The sequence below is a fragment of the Danio aesculapii genome, chromosome 4, assembly GCF_903798145.1.
Source record: "Danio aesculapii chromosome 4, fDanAes4.1, whole genome shotgun sequence".
Lineage (NCBI taxonomy): Eukaryota > Metazoa > Chordata > Actinopteri > Cypriniformes > Danionidae > Danio > Danio aesculapii.
This window is the reverse complement of record NC_079438.1, coordinates 14544028-14559790: the sequence shown is the minus strand read 5'-3', so window position 1 is coordinate 14559790 and position 15763 is coordinate 14544028.

The following is a 15763-nucleotide window of genomic DNA, read 5'->3' as shown; positions in this document are numbered from 1 at the left end:
AGCAGCTTAACATAGTTCTTGTAAAGTCCAGATTCATAGTTGGAGTTCAGTGTATTTCGGTTCAGTGTGGTTTAATTTGCAATGCTGAAAGTTCAAACACTGAAAAGCAAATCCACCAAAGTGCAGCTCCACAATTTCTGATCCGAGCAAGCCAGTGGCGACAGTGGTGAGGACAAGAAAATTTACCAACTGATGAAGTGAAAGGAAAAAAAACCTTAAGAGAAACCAGTCTAGACGTTGGAAGCTGGACATCCATCGCGGAGAAGCTGCAGGTGTGAGTTGGACACTGGCAGGTGGTCAGCCTGGCCCACAGGTTGGATATATGAAGGAAATTTATTGATTATACCAGACACTTAAATATTGAGGCTTTTTAGTCAGAATTGTTGAAAGTTTTGACAAGTCAACATTGTTTAATTGGTGTCCACCCATGGGACTGCAAAAAGTAAATGGGTGAGTATAAAGCAAGAGGAGGAGAGTTAAAGAGGGCAGCATTATCTGGTGTGCGGAAGAAAGAGAAGTTGGATGAACTGTTGCGGTGCGGTAAAACGAGTAGAGAAACCAGGTCGAGACGGGAAGAGTAAACTTTACGACTGGCTGTGAGAAGCAAAAAGTGAAAGTATGTATCGAAGCAACAGAGCAAAGACAGCTATCTTGTTACTGAAGTGCTCGTGACGTCTGTGAATGAGTGCGTCAAAGACTTCAGTGCAGTGTGTCCTGAATAAAGTAAACTTACCGATTTATCTCGATGGCATGGAGTCAATTGCTGAAAGCTTCCATCCCGCAGTCGACAGTGTCACGGTTCAGTAAGGGGAAAAAGGGGCAAGGACTCAGGTGCAGAAAATAATATGGGTTTTATTAATCATAAAATAAAATAAACAGTAAAATAAACTACCCCGAGGGGGAAAACATTGACAAAACAGACAAACCAAACTAGACTGGGCAGGCTGGCAGGGATCAGGACTGCAACATACACAAGACAAGGTAACACACGATGAGGCAACATACGATGACGAACTGGCACAGGACAGCAGACATGAGGAGAATATAGTCAGTAGTAAATTAACACAAACAGATGAACATAATTAACTAATAATGGGTTAACAAGAAGGGTGGGACTAGACAATAGACGGGAGAGCACATGACACAAAGATACAACACAAGCCATGTGCTCACATAAAACAAGACTAGAACATGCAGCCAATGAGAGAACTAATTAACCGCATGTTCGTATGACAAGACAAACCCAACACTGAAGCACACAACAAAAGCAAGCGGCCACAATGTAAACACAGAGCCACGTGCTTTGACAACAGATGCAAGAAACGAGCACACGATAAGTGAAAACACTTTACCGTGCGCTCATACGAATGCAACGCGCATGTTTCATCTCAGCGCCAACCAAAACCGACTAGACGGAGACGCTGAGAATGAAACAGCGCGATGCTGATAAAACAACACAAACACGAGTACAAGAGCTCGCGTCCCAAGGACGCGCAGACCCCGCACGCCCGCATCAAGCAGGAACGCGCATGGTGACGCGCACCCAGACAATGACAAAGCAAGTGCTCGACCCAAGAAAACTCGAGCCGAGCACTACAGGACAAGACAAGACAGAGCTAGTGTCCGGACTCTGCCACCAAAACAAGAATTAACAAGACCAGAGTGGCAGAACCCTGACAGACAGTGTCGGAGGTTCCTGCTAGGCACCTTGACCCTTCCGCTCCGTGGGTAAGAAGCAAAAGTTAATTTTGTTTTCTTTGCCCAAATTCTCATTTTATTTTTCTTGTTTAGTTTTCTCCTCGTACTATTATTATTATTTTCCCCCATTTTCAAATTCTGGCACGGATCTGCTGGCCTGAGTTCTAAGTGCTGGGCGTTTTGTGTTCTATTGTGATTATTGTTATATTGTTTTTTTGTTGTTGTTGATACTACTTTCTTGCTGTTTGTGTGTGAAAAAGTGCAAAGTATTTTTTTTAATATTATTGACAAATACAGACTTCATTTAGACATATGCAGCAATTGTTTGAATTTTTTCTGGTTTTTATCGTTTGTTGATTTATTTATTTTTTGTTTAATATTTGTAACTGGTGGTGAGAGCTAGCTGTGCTATATTAAAGGTATTTTGACAGACATTATGGTGCCCAAGGTTAATAAATTAAAAACAAGTGAAACATTTTTGTAAAGTTTGTTCTATTTTTATTTTTTGGGATCACCATTCCCACACCAAAGTTACAAAGTTTACCTTCTTATTAGAAGCAGGTGTCCATCATCAGGGCTCAATCATCACTTAATTGTCTAATTAACTTTAACTCTGCTTCCAAGTTATTTTAACTCAATTTAGAGTGGGAGCAAATAGACTCTGAGCTAAGGAAATGTTAAGCTGAGCAGCATGTCTGCAATCCTGGAGCCTGACGTCAAAGTGATGAACCTCTTTCCTGCCTTTCTGAAATTGTCACGGTTCATAGGGGAGAAAAAGGGGCGAGGACCCAAATGCAGAGTAAAGTAAATATTTATTATAATAATACAAAAATAAAAAGGCAAAAACAGCAAAACAAACTACCCGAGGGGGAAAACACTGAATAATAAGACAAAAACAAACTTGACTAGGTTGGCTGGACAAGGTAGGGCTGGACACAACAAGACATGGAAATATTGACGACGAACTGGCACAGGACAGCAGACATGAGGAGAATATAAGCAGGAGAAATTAACACAAACAGATGAACATAATTAACTAATAATGGGTTAACAAGGAGGGTGGGACTAGACAATAGACGGGAGAGCACCTGACACAAAGAGACAACACAAGCCAGGTGCTCACATTAAACAAGACTAGAACACGCAGCCAATGAGAGAACTCATTAACCGCGTGTTCGTATGACGAGACACTGAAGCACACAACAAAAGCACGTGACCAATGTAAACACAGAGCCACGTGCTTTGACAACAGACGCAAGACACGAGCACACGATAAGTGAACACCTTACCGTGCGCTCACATAAATGCAACGCGCATGTTTCATCTCAGCACCAACCAAAACCGAAACCAACAAGACGGAGACGCTGAGAATGAAACAGCGCGATGCTGACGAAACAAAACAAACACGAGTACAAGAGCGCGCGTCCCAAGGACGCGCAGACCCCGCGCGCCCGCATCAAGCGGGAGCGCGCACGGTCCGCGCGCACCTTTGATGACGCGCACCCAGACAATGACAAAGTGCTCGACCCAAGAAAACTCGAGCCGAGCACTACAGGACAAGACGAAACAGAGCTAGTGTCCGGACTCTGCCACCAAAACAAGAATTTACAAGACTAGAGTGGCAGAACCCTGACACTAGCCCCCCCCCAAAAGGGACGCCACCTGGCGACCCTAAAGGGAACATCCAACAAGGTACAAGACAAACAAGAAACACCACAAGACAACAAAACAGGCAACATCAACAAACACAAGACAGGGAAGTGAACAGGCAAGACAACATAAAGGGGGGGAGGGAGGGGAGCAAAGCCAGACCCAACAAAACGAACAAGGGAGGGATGGGAGGGCAAGACCAGGGAGGGACAGGAGGTACAGTCCAGGGCGGGACCAGAGGGACAGTCCAGGGCGGGTTCAATGGGTCAATAGCCCCGGCAGGAAACCAGGGCTGAGCCGGAGGGTCCGTCCAGGGTGGTAGAGGGGCACACCAGGGAGGAGCAGGAGGGACGACCCAGGGACAGTCTGTCAGGGGAGACAAGGCAGGTTGCCTGATGGGAGCCAGCAGGGCTGGAGGCCTGTGGGGAGCCGGCAGGGCTGGAGTCGGCTTGACTGAAGACCTGAGGGGAGCCGGCTGGACAGGAGGCCTGTGGGGAGCCGGCTGGACAGGAGGCCTGAGGGGAGCCACCAAAGCTGGAGGCGGCTTGACTGAAGGCCTGAGGGGAGCCACCAAAGCTGGAGGCGGCTTGACTGAAGGCCTGAGGGGAGCCGGCTGGACAGGAGGCCTGAGGGGAGCCACCAAAGCTGGAGGCGGCTTGACTGAAGGCCTGAGGGGAGCTGGCTGGACAGGAGGCTTGTGGGGAGCCGGCAGGACTGGAGTCGGCTTGACTGAAGGCCTGCAGGGCGCCGGCTGGACAGGAGGCCTGAGGGAAGCCACCAAAGCTGGAGGCGGCTTGACTGAAGGCCTGAGGGGAGCCGGCTGGACAGGAGGCCTATAGGGAGCCGGCAGGGCTAGAGCCCTATGGGGAGCCGGCAGGGCTGGAGCCGGCTGGACAGGAGGCCTGTGGGGAGCCGGCAGGGCTGGAGCCGGCTGGACAGGAGGCCTGTGGGGAGCCGGCTGGGATGAAGGCCTGCGGGGAGCCGGCAGGGCTGGAGCCGGCTGGACAGGAGGCCTGTGGGGAGCCGGCTGGGGTGAAGGCCCGTGGGGAGCCGGCTGGGTTGGAGGCCCGTGGGGAGCCGGCAGGGCAAGACGTCTGGATGGTGCCGGCAAGGCAAGGAGCCGGGCTGGGACCGGCAGGGCAAGACGTCTGGATGGAGCCGGCAGAGCTAGACGTCTGGGTGGTGCCGGCAGGGCTAGACGTCTGGGTGGTGCCGGCAGGGCAATGAGCCACGCTGGGGCAAGACGTCTGGGTGGTGCCGGCAAGGCAATGACCGGGGCTGGGTCCGGCAGGGCAAGATGTCTGGGTGGTGCCGGCAAGGCAATGACCGGGGCTGGGTCCGGCAGGGCAAGACGTCTGGGTGGTGCCGGCAAGGCAATGACCGGGGCTGGAGCCGGCACGGAGCGGCGCTCTGGGGCTGGAGCCGACACTGGCGGGCGCTCTGGGGCTGGAGCCGACACTGGCGGGCGCTCTGGGGCTGGAGCTGACACTGGCGGGCGCTCTGGGGCTGGAGCCGACACTGGCGGGCGCTCTGGGGCTGGAGCCGACACTGGCGGGCGCTCTGGGGCTGGAGCCGACACTGGCGGGCGCTCTGGGGCTGGAGCCGACACTGGCGGGCGCTCTGGGGCTGGAGCCGACACTGGCGGGCGCTCTGGGGCTGGAGCCGACACTGGCGGGCGCTCTGGGGCTGGAGCCGACACTGGCGGGCGCTCTGGGGCTGGAGCCGACACTGGCGGGCGCTCTGGGGCTGGAGCCGACACTGGCGGGCGCTCTGGGGCTGGAGCCGACACTGGCGTGCGCTCTGGGGCTGGAGCCGACACTGCAGCAGAGGCCTTCCTCTTTAACCTCCGCTTCTGAGTGCGGGTCAGTCCTTGAGGGCTGGACATGGGCTGGGAGGTGGTGCTGGTGGTGGTGCAAGGGATCCTTTCCTCTTGAAGGATCACTCTCTCCTTCTGCTGAACCATGTAATCAATAAACTGATTGTATGACCAGCTCACCATTCTCTGGATCTGCAGAGGAAGAAGGGGCTTGTCCAGAGCATAATTTAGGTGGGTCATCAGCAACCAGTCATTGAAATGTAGCCCCTCAGCTGCCCTATGGAATTTATCCGCAAACTCCTCTAGATCCGAGCCGCGTTGCTGCAGTGATTGTAGGTGCAGGAACTGGGAAATGCGGCTGGAGAGGGAGCCATCTTTACTCCGCTGGGTCCTCATGAGGCCAGTTCGTACTGTCACGGTTCGTAGGGGAGAAAAAGGGGCGAGGACCCAAATGCAGAGTAAAGTAAATATTTATTATAATAATACAAAAATAAAAAGGCAAAAACAGCAAAACAAACTACCCCGAGGGGGAAAACACTGAATAATAAGACAAAAACAAACTTGACTAGGTTGGCTGGACAAGGTAGGGCTGGACACAACAAGACATGGAAATATTGACGACGAACTGGCACAGGACAGCAGACATGAGGAGAATATAAGCAGGAGAAATTAACACAAACAGATGAACATAATTAACTAATAATGGGTTAACAAGGAGGGTGGGACTAGACAATAGACGGGAGAGCACCTGACACAAAGAGACAACACAAGCCAGGTGCTCACATTAAACAAGACTAGAACACGCAGCCAATGAGAGAACTCATTAACCGCGTGTTCGTATGACGAGACACTGAAGCACACAACAAAAGCACGTGACCAATGTAAACACAGAGCCACGTGCTTTGACAACAGACGCAAGACACGAGCACACGATAAGTGAACACCTTACCGTGCGCTCACATAAATGCAACGCGCATGTTTCATCTCAGCAAAACCAACCAAAACCGAAACCAACAAGACGGAGACGCTGAGAATGAAACAGCGCGATGCTGACGAAACAAAACAAACACGAGTACAAGAGCGCGCGTCCCAAGGACGCGCAGACCCCGCGCGCCCGCATCAAGCGGGAGCGCGCACGGTCCGCGCGCACCTTTGATGACGCGCACCCAGACAATGACAAAGTGCTCGACCCAAGAAAACTCGAGCCGAGCACTACAGGACAAGACGAAACAGAGCTAGTGTCCGGACTCTGCCACCAAAACAAGAATTTACAAGACTAGAGTGGCAGAACCCTGACAGAAATGTTGCGGACAGTACAAGAGATCGCTACTGTGTGGACATAGGTGGAGGGTGAACAAACTCCAGGGTACGGCTAATTTATGCACTGCCCTTAAATGCTTTTAAAAAGTTTTGCGACCGATAAAAATATGTTTTAACAAAAGCACCGCCCGTCAACAAACGTCTATTATTTTCAACACGCACATTAAATTATTTTATTAAACTAACCCACTGATCTACACTACCAGTCAAAAGTTTGGAATCAGTTTATTTCAGTTTATTTAATCATTAATTTTATTTAAAAAATTAATTCAAATTATTCTGTTCATCAAGGCGGCATTTATTAAATATATATATTTTTTTAGTTGTTAAATACCTATTTGTTAAATATTTATTTATTGCTTACTGTATGAGGTTTCAAATGAAATCATTACTCCTTGTTGCTTTTATTACTACTACTACATTATTAATAATAATAATAATAAATATTAAAGTGATTTCTGAAGGATCATGTAACCCTGAAGATTGGAGAAATGAAGCTTAAAATTTATATTTATAATTTAATTGAATAATTATTCCAGTGATTTCAAACCACCTTTGAACAGCTCTTTCATAATGAAATAGCATTTCACTATTTTACAATGTGTATTGTATTGTTGATGAAATAAATGCAGCCTTGATGAGCAGGAGAACCATAATTTAAAACATTAAAAAATCCTACTGACCCCAAATTTTGTACCGGTAGTGTATATAATTATAATAATAAAAATAATATAATAAATTGTATATATTATATTATATTATAATTGTAGCCTTTTGTCTAACAAACAAAAATGTGTTTTTGTTATATCAGCCACTACCCTACATCATGCAGCAAAATCTTCCTTTTAGACCCAGCATTATAAATGTTGATGTTGTCTTTGTTGTTAAATAGCAAAAATGTAATTCAGCAATAAATATTTGACCTTGAAATGTAATATTTGAAATGTAAAACTCCAAACGATTGCCTAAACAAGATCACTACACTATACGTTACAATAAAACTACCTATTTCATTTAATGCTGAAAACAAGTTAAACCAGAAAAATATATTGTTCAATTTCTCTCATAACACTCATTTGTCCCTTTATTACTTATGTCCTTGACCAGCAAACCAGAATACTTCGCTGGCCAATAGTTTGCTGGTTTCATTTTCAGAGCTGCTGCGAACTCCAGTAATAAACAGCGCTCATCAGTGCAAAGTGCAGAGTTGGACAGTTCCATTTTTATGCGGAGGGGAATTTTAAATTTGACTGACAAACTTACAATAACTAAAGCGTTGTTTTAATCATCAACATTATATTACATTCATACTCCGCCTTATACAGGTTACATGTTTTTAATGCAGTTTTTTTTTTCTTTGCTGCTATCTCCGAGGTCTCTGGCCAGGGGGAGGCTAAGCCTTACCCAGCCTTACACACGCTCCCCCTATGTGTGTGGAGCTTATCCAAGTTACAGCTATTGTATCCTTTTTAAAAAGCTTCATCATTGTTGTTTTTGTGATGCTTCTCTCTGCGTGGGAGGCTGTAGGGATGTGGGCTGTAATTCCTGTGAACCCCTTTTCTCTTGATTATGTTCAGGGATGTTTGTGGTACACCAGTGTGTGTTGAGTGTGATGGTGGTAGAGCAGATGTGGCCTGATCTAACATTCTGAGGTCTGTTAGTCAGAAAGTCCATAACCCAGTTGCAGAGAGACGCGTTGATATCCAGGTCTCTAAGTTTGATCAGTAACTTAGAGGGTATGACAGTGTTGAATGCTGAGCTGAAGTCAACATACAGCATTCGTGCATAAGTGTTTTTATTGTCCAGGTGTGTGAGGACAGAGTGCAGTGCTATGGAGATGGCATCTTCTGTGCCCCTGTTGCCAAGGTAGGCAATCTGATGTGGGTCCAGTGTGGATGGCAGGGAGTCTTTCAGATGTGCCAGGACCAACCGCTCAAAGCACTTCATGATGATGGGTGTGAGTGTTACAGGGCGGTCATTCAGGCATGTTGGGCGGGAGTATTTGGGCACTGGCAAAATAGAGGTGGTTTTAAAGCATGTTGGCACAGCTGCTAGGTTAAGCGAAAGGTTAAAAATGTCTGTGAATACCCCAGCGAACCGTTCTGCACATGCTTTGAGGACGCAGAATACCGTCTGGTCCAGCAGCCTTACGCACATTGATCTGACTCAGTGCGGTGTAGACTTCTGAGGAGTGTGATGGGTGAGTGGTCGGTTGAGGAAGTGATCCTGGTGTAGGGTTCTGTATTGTATCTTTCAAAGCGGGCATAAAAGTCATTTAGCTCATTCAGGAAGGAGACATTTGTGGCTGTGGGGGTGGACTGGCTTGGTTTGTAGTTGCTGATGGCCTGGATGCCCTCCCACATGCGCCGAGGATCAGAGTTGGAAAAGTGCTCCTCTAGCTTTAGCTTGTAACAGTGCTTGGCCTTTTTGATGCCCCTCTTCAGATTAGCCCTGGAAGTGCTGTAGGCCTGTGCATCCCCTGATCTGAAGGCAGTGTTGCGTGCCTTCAGCAGGAGGCGCACCTCCTTGTTCATCCATGGCTTTTGATTTGGGTATGTGGTGATCTGTTTCTGGGTTGTAACACTGTCTATGGTGGTGTTGATATATTCCAGAACAGAGGAAGTGTAACTGTCAATGTCTGTGTGAGAGCCACATGTGGCCTGGGAAGCAAACATACTCCAGTCTGTGTGTTCAAACCTGTCCTGGAGTGTGGAGTCCACCCCCGCTGGCCACACTTTGATGGTCCTTACTGATAGCTTCACACGGTTGACGATGGGTGAGTACTTGGGTGTGAGAAACAAAGAAAGGTGATCTGATTGACCCAAGTGGGGCAGGGGGGTAACAGCGTATGCTTCAGCCATGTTCGTGTAAACTTGGTCTAAAGTTTTGTTTCCCCTTGTGTGGCAGAAAATGTTTTGATGGAATTTGGGGAGCACTGTCTTTAAGTTTGAGTGATTAAAATCCCTCGCAAAAATAAAAGCAGCCTCCGGGTGAGCAGTCTGTTGTTTGCTGATGGCTGCATGAAGTTCATTCATAGCAAGCATGGTATCAGCATCAGGAGGAATATAAGCAGCAGTTATTATGGTGGAGGTGAACTCCCGTGGTATGTAAAACCATTAGAAATTCCAGGTTAACAGAACAATATCTCTCAACGACGACAGAGTTTGTGCACCAAGCTTTGTTAATATAAATGCATAATCCTCCGCCTCTGGTCTTACTGGAGTCATCTGCTGTTCTGTCTGCTTGGAAAGTTTGATGCTCAGTTAGCGATACAGCGTTGTCTGGTATCCTGCTGTTTAGCCACAGCAATTTTTGCTGTGGTTGATGCACAGTTGAATCTCATCCATTTTGTTTACCAGTGACCGTACATTGGCAAGAAAGATGCCGGGTAAAGAGAGCCGGTGTGGTGTTAGCTTTAGCTTAGCCCGCCGCGCTACCCCCGTCTTTGTTTACGCTCTCTACGTTGCCTTCGAGCACTTCCGCCCGGCTGGGTAGGGCGCTTAGGTCCGGGTATTCTGGTGATCTCCTAGGGAATGAGTCGAAGATTGCTAATAAAACTGTCTGGAATGCACAAACCAATATCCAAGAACTCCTGATGGGTGTACTATGTAAAGGCATGAACAGACCCAAAATGAGCATGAGTTTCTTTCCAGAGAAACTGGAGAGACACTGTGCCTCGCGATGTGACCGCGCTGCCACCTTGTCTCATACCAAATATATGTGTCTTAGTAGTGTTTTTAGCTACGTGGGACATATATATGACTGTCAACATCTCAAAAAATGTGTTTTGGTGTTTTGGTTTTTAAAGCATTCTGAAGTTAGTGGTATGAGTTGTGTGGTACTGTGTAATTCAAATGCAGCATGAGCATAGCCACTACAATGACATATGAGACAAACACAAATCTGGAGATCATGTAAAAAAACTGAAATATTTACAGCTCAGAGAATATGAAATCAGACAAGATTGATTATGTTTGATGAATAAAAGAGCAGCAAACCCTCACTGATGATTCTGATATCATCCACAGCAGCTCATATTAAGGTAGGCTGAATAACAGACTTTCTCCAGCTGATTTCACTGAATATACTCTATATATACTGTGATGTTTGTGCTGACCAGTGATGTCTCTTTATAAGTCTGCATTTTCACTGCTTCAGAAATAAGTATTCAGTGGGACGAGGAAACAGTTCTCATAATAAACCTGTTTTGCAAGCCGTGTGTCTTCTTCCAAGACATGAACAGGTTTCTTGATGTGTATCAGCAACTTTTTTTGTAGCAGAAAACAGATGAAAACTCAACTTTAATGACACGTGACAGCAGATAAACATCCCACTCTTCATTTAGAGATAAAATACTGGAAAATGCAATAGAACATTTTCAGCAGAATATCTGTCAGAAAAGTAAACACATCAGAATAATGTGGTGAACAATGTGAATTACACTGTGGCTGATTATTACTGCAGATTTAAGACAGCATTTATTAAAATATGCGTGTAAGTGTGTGCAGGGGCAAACTTAACCAATAAGCGAGGTAAGCAGCCGCTTAGGGCCCCTGGGAATTAGAGGCCCCAAATTAATGCCAAGAAGCTTATACATTTTCTATCGTATGTTGTCAAATCTGTCTATAACGTAAAGATTTTAACGTTATTACTTTTCAAAACTATGGCCCCCATGAAAAATGGAATGTTCCTTCCATACTACACATGCGCGAGGCGTGAGTGCTTCCTTCAGTCAAAGACACTGCTAGCTAGTGTTGTCAACTTAACGATTTTTCAGACCCTCCTAACCGTTAATTTTTTTTCCCTAAAAAAGCGACTTGGAGTTCTGGTTATGTCACCTTCGCTGTGGACACAAGCGAGACCAGCTCCCTTTAAATTTTCATTCCTTCTTTACAAACCTCATTTTTTTAGAACTTTTCGGCAAACTACTTCTATTTACTTTTCTTTCTTAGAGTGCGTAGTATTATGTTTGCACTCAACATGTCGAAAGGAAAGGATAAACAGATAGAAAAAGACAAGAAGCCCCTGTCTGCAGACTCCAGATCAGGGCAGGGCTGCACATTCAGCCACACCCCCCTATAATTTCATTGCTTAGAGGAAACGTAAAATCGTTGAAGTAACACAAGTTTGATCATGTATAAATATAATTATAAATATATTGTATAAATATTATTATAACTAGGCCTACAACAACCTGACAATCAAAAACCAAATGACATGATATTACAGGCGATTGTCTTCTGAGTGCACCAGACATGAATGACACTCCTCAGCTGGAGAAGCATACAGTTCTGTATAATCTATATCATTTGTAAAATAAAGACTTGCAGGTTAAAGAAACAGCATAGGAGGAGGTTGCCACGAGTCTTGGTGCAGATGAAAATTTTTTTTAAAGTGTATTTGTATATAGAGAGAGATATGTAACTAGATAGATCAGACAGAGATAGACTGATTTCAGCGGCAGCTGCCGAAGAGCTGGGCGCTACAGTCGCAGCTGGTGTGAAAGGCAAACGCCTGCGTGCTGCTTCTGCTCTCCATACACACTGCGCATGCTCTGCTCACGCACTGCTTTCGCTCGCGGTGTGAATCAGGCGTTAAGAGCGAGAAGGAACGAGAGACGGAATGAGATAGAAAGAGAGAGATATCGCCATTGCAGTTTGGGCTCGGGTTTTGAACGCTACGCCGACCAGTGATTGGTGGCGCAAACCCAGCGTCAGCGGTCAACGTCAATTGCACGAAATGCGGATCCTCCAATGCCGTTCGTACCTGTAACACACGCATGAAACGACATACCCACATACAAACAAACGCACTCACATTTATCCAAAATACGTTCTGAAAGCGAACATAACAGCACTGGAGACAGCAAAGACAGCTTCACATCATCTGTTTATTGATCCTGAAACATATGGGACACTTAATCTGGGAAAACTCTCCATACTTTTTTCTCATCTCTCACACACGCACACACACACACACACACACACACACACACACACAATATTATCACGAGTGGAAGAGAAACTTCTCATGCGTCTTGCCTTGTCAGCATCTGAACTTTACCTCAATTTAACTGTACAACATTGTACTACAATATTCAAGAAAAACACATGTTTTTATTTAAATAAAATAAGAATAAAGTGAAAGTTGTGTTGTTCTTAACACATGTTCTCAAAGTAATACATCAATTTTATATTCTCAAAAAAACAGCATATAATTTTCTCAAGCTACCAGACATAATCACAATGCAATAAAACATGAAATAAGAGCACAATTCAGATGCATATAGTAACTATAGTTTTTATACTCATTTGTTCTAATTATAAACGTCTGTTCTTTTATTCTTCCATGGATGTGCTTTTTATCAAACATGACCATTTAACATCTGTTTATCACCAGACAAGATCTGGATATGTACATGGTGGTTTGATATGTTTAATTGGTGTGTAAAACTGTAGATGGTCAAAAATGAAGTTCTGTTCATCCTGTATGTCACTGATTGAAGATATAAGTAATTATATTTTCACTAGTTGTAAAGCTAAATTTAGATATCAGCTGCCTTCGTTGATATCAATAATGAATTTGTTACTAGTAAAAATGTCAATTCCTGATATTAAGAATTAATTTGATACTAGTTGAAATGTTAAATCTTGATATTAGTTAGATGTATTTCAACATGTTAACTTGTTATTTCTGATATATGAAAATTGATTTCTGATATTAATATAAATTATGATATGTAAAATGTCTTTCTTACTAGTAACAACCGCATTTATGATATGAGAATTTAACATTTTTACTAGATCAAATATTACAATTTTTACTAGTAACAATTCAATTGTTGATATCAGGAATAGACATTTGCACTAGTATCCATATGATAACTCATATCAAAAATAAATGCTTTTACAAGTAAGAATTGTACTTCTGATTTGTAAAATTTAAATTTTAACTAGTAAGAAATCAATTCTTGATATCAACAATTAAATTTGAATGGCAGTCTATAGTGACATTTAACTAGTGAAAATACAATTACAGATATCAAGAACTATAATTCTTACTAGTTGAAATTCAGTTCCTGATATCAAGAATGAACATTTTAACTAGTGAAACTGAATTGTTGATATCAAGGATGCAATTCCTGATATCAACAATTCGCATTTTGGATATTAACAATTAAGTCGTTGATATCAAGAATTAGGATTTTTTTGATATCAACAATTTAATTCTTGATATCAACAATTCATATCTGGTTAAGCGATAAAAGTAAAAACGGCTTGCCAGAATAGCTGTTTTGTCTTTTATTGATAACAGGATATCAATTCTTGATATCAAGAATTAAATTGTTGATATCAAAAATCCGAATTCTTGATATCAACAATTGTATTTCTGCGAATGGTGACATCATTGCTGATATCAAGAATTAACGTTGTTACTAGTTGAAATGTAATATTGATATCAACAATTACCTTATTTGATATAAAGAACTGAATTGTTGATATCAAGAATACATATTCTGAGAATGAATACAAGTCAAAACGGCTTGTCATACTCCTTGTAGGGAAAAAAATCCCTATATTATAGCCAAGAGCACCAAATGTGCCATAGTAGGAAAAAAATTTTCTTTACCAATTCTGGAGCATTTATAATGAAAGTAATAATAAATAAAAGTAATAGAGCACTATAGGCAAAGAACCCAGATTACATCTTTTAAAACAGTAGCAGCTCCATGGTCTAAGTAAATGCATATTTCACACAGAGGCATCATTTACATTATATTAAGGCATACATGCCTTGATACTCAAGGTTCTTTTTAATGTCTAAAGGAAAAGTCTAAAAGATATCATTTGGACAATTGTACTTAGTCAGAATGTGAACGCTGTGAACAATTTCTACTTTTCTAAATTTTTGATTTCTACTTTTTAAACATTTTTTAAATAACAGTTTTAAACTCATTTTAAATGTTGTACTGTTTCAGTATTTATTGGATCCCTTTCTATATTGGAGCGTATGAAATTAATTTGAAATGACAAAGATAAGATTTTTTTTCCTGCTATTTGTTATTGTTTACAAGGTTTTGTTTTTCTTGAGTACATTTTGATTCACTGTTGTAACAGGGTTTTTACTCCCGTTCCTCAAATGTATGAAGTACTTGATGTACTTCAGTTTTAACATTTTTAGCCTTTGTACACTGTTCTTAGTATTCAGTAAGTTTTGTGGCAGCTTGTTTTTATTATTACTTATTCTTATAATGTTATTATTACTGCAATTAATTATTTACTCCGATTACTATGAATTAGCACATTGTGTGTACAGCAAGTATGTGTATCACAGATTTTTATCAATGATAAAAATACTCAGTTTAAGAAACAATTAAAAAACTTCTCATTCATTCATCATTTTCTTGAAGTATGCATCTAACCCCAGTCAGTGTTTTTGTTATGTTACTGGTCCTGGTAAACCATGTTTGACCCTTTAAACCACTTTGCTTGTTGTGTATGAATGATTTACACAAGCAGACCCTTTAAACCTGTGTGTCCCAACAAACCATGATACCGATGACCCTGTACGCCTGTGAAAAAACAGGTGTAATTTTTCAACAACTCACAAGTGACAAGTGATTTTTTAAGTGAGATGTATCTTAATGAGGCCATAACAGATTGTTTGATATATAAATTTAATTTGTAGGTTGTAAGGAAAGGTGTGTCCCCCTTAACCACAGTGGTTACATGCTGTCCCTGTAAACACTATATACCTGTACCGTAAGCTAGAATCCTCTGATGCATAGTCATTAGCGTTATCCTTTGTGCCACTGGCACTCTGTTCAGCACCTTGTTAGCACATTGTTTGAAACAAGGACAAGGCTCTGTCAACCTGGAGTTCCATCACCACACATTCTGCTTTGTTTTCATGGCAAGAGGTTGTGTGGATGGGATGCTCTTACAGGATTCCTGACAGTCCCTCCATAGAAGACCTGAGATCCAGGGTCGGAGACTCTCTCCTCTCCAAAAGGAGGTTAAAAGCCATAGTTTCTTTTATGCATGTTTTATCAGAGCGCTTAGGTATTGCTGCAGCTCAGAGACTTACAAGTGGAAGATATTACGCTGCAAGTTGGCTGGGTGACTTCTAAGTGGTAGGGACATTTGCAACAAGTAGGCTTGTTTTACGGTTGGTGTAGCTGTAGTAGACATTAATAAAAATCAGCAGTTGGGGCAGCCTTTGAAACCAGGGGAGCACCCCACGGGCTCTGTGCTGGCAGCCCCAGAAACTCGATTCACT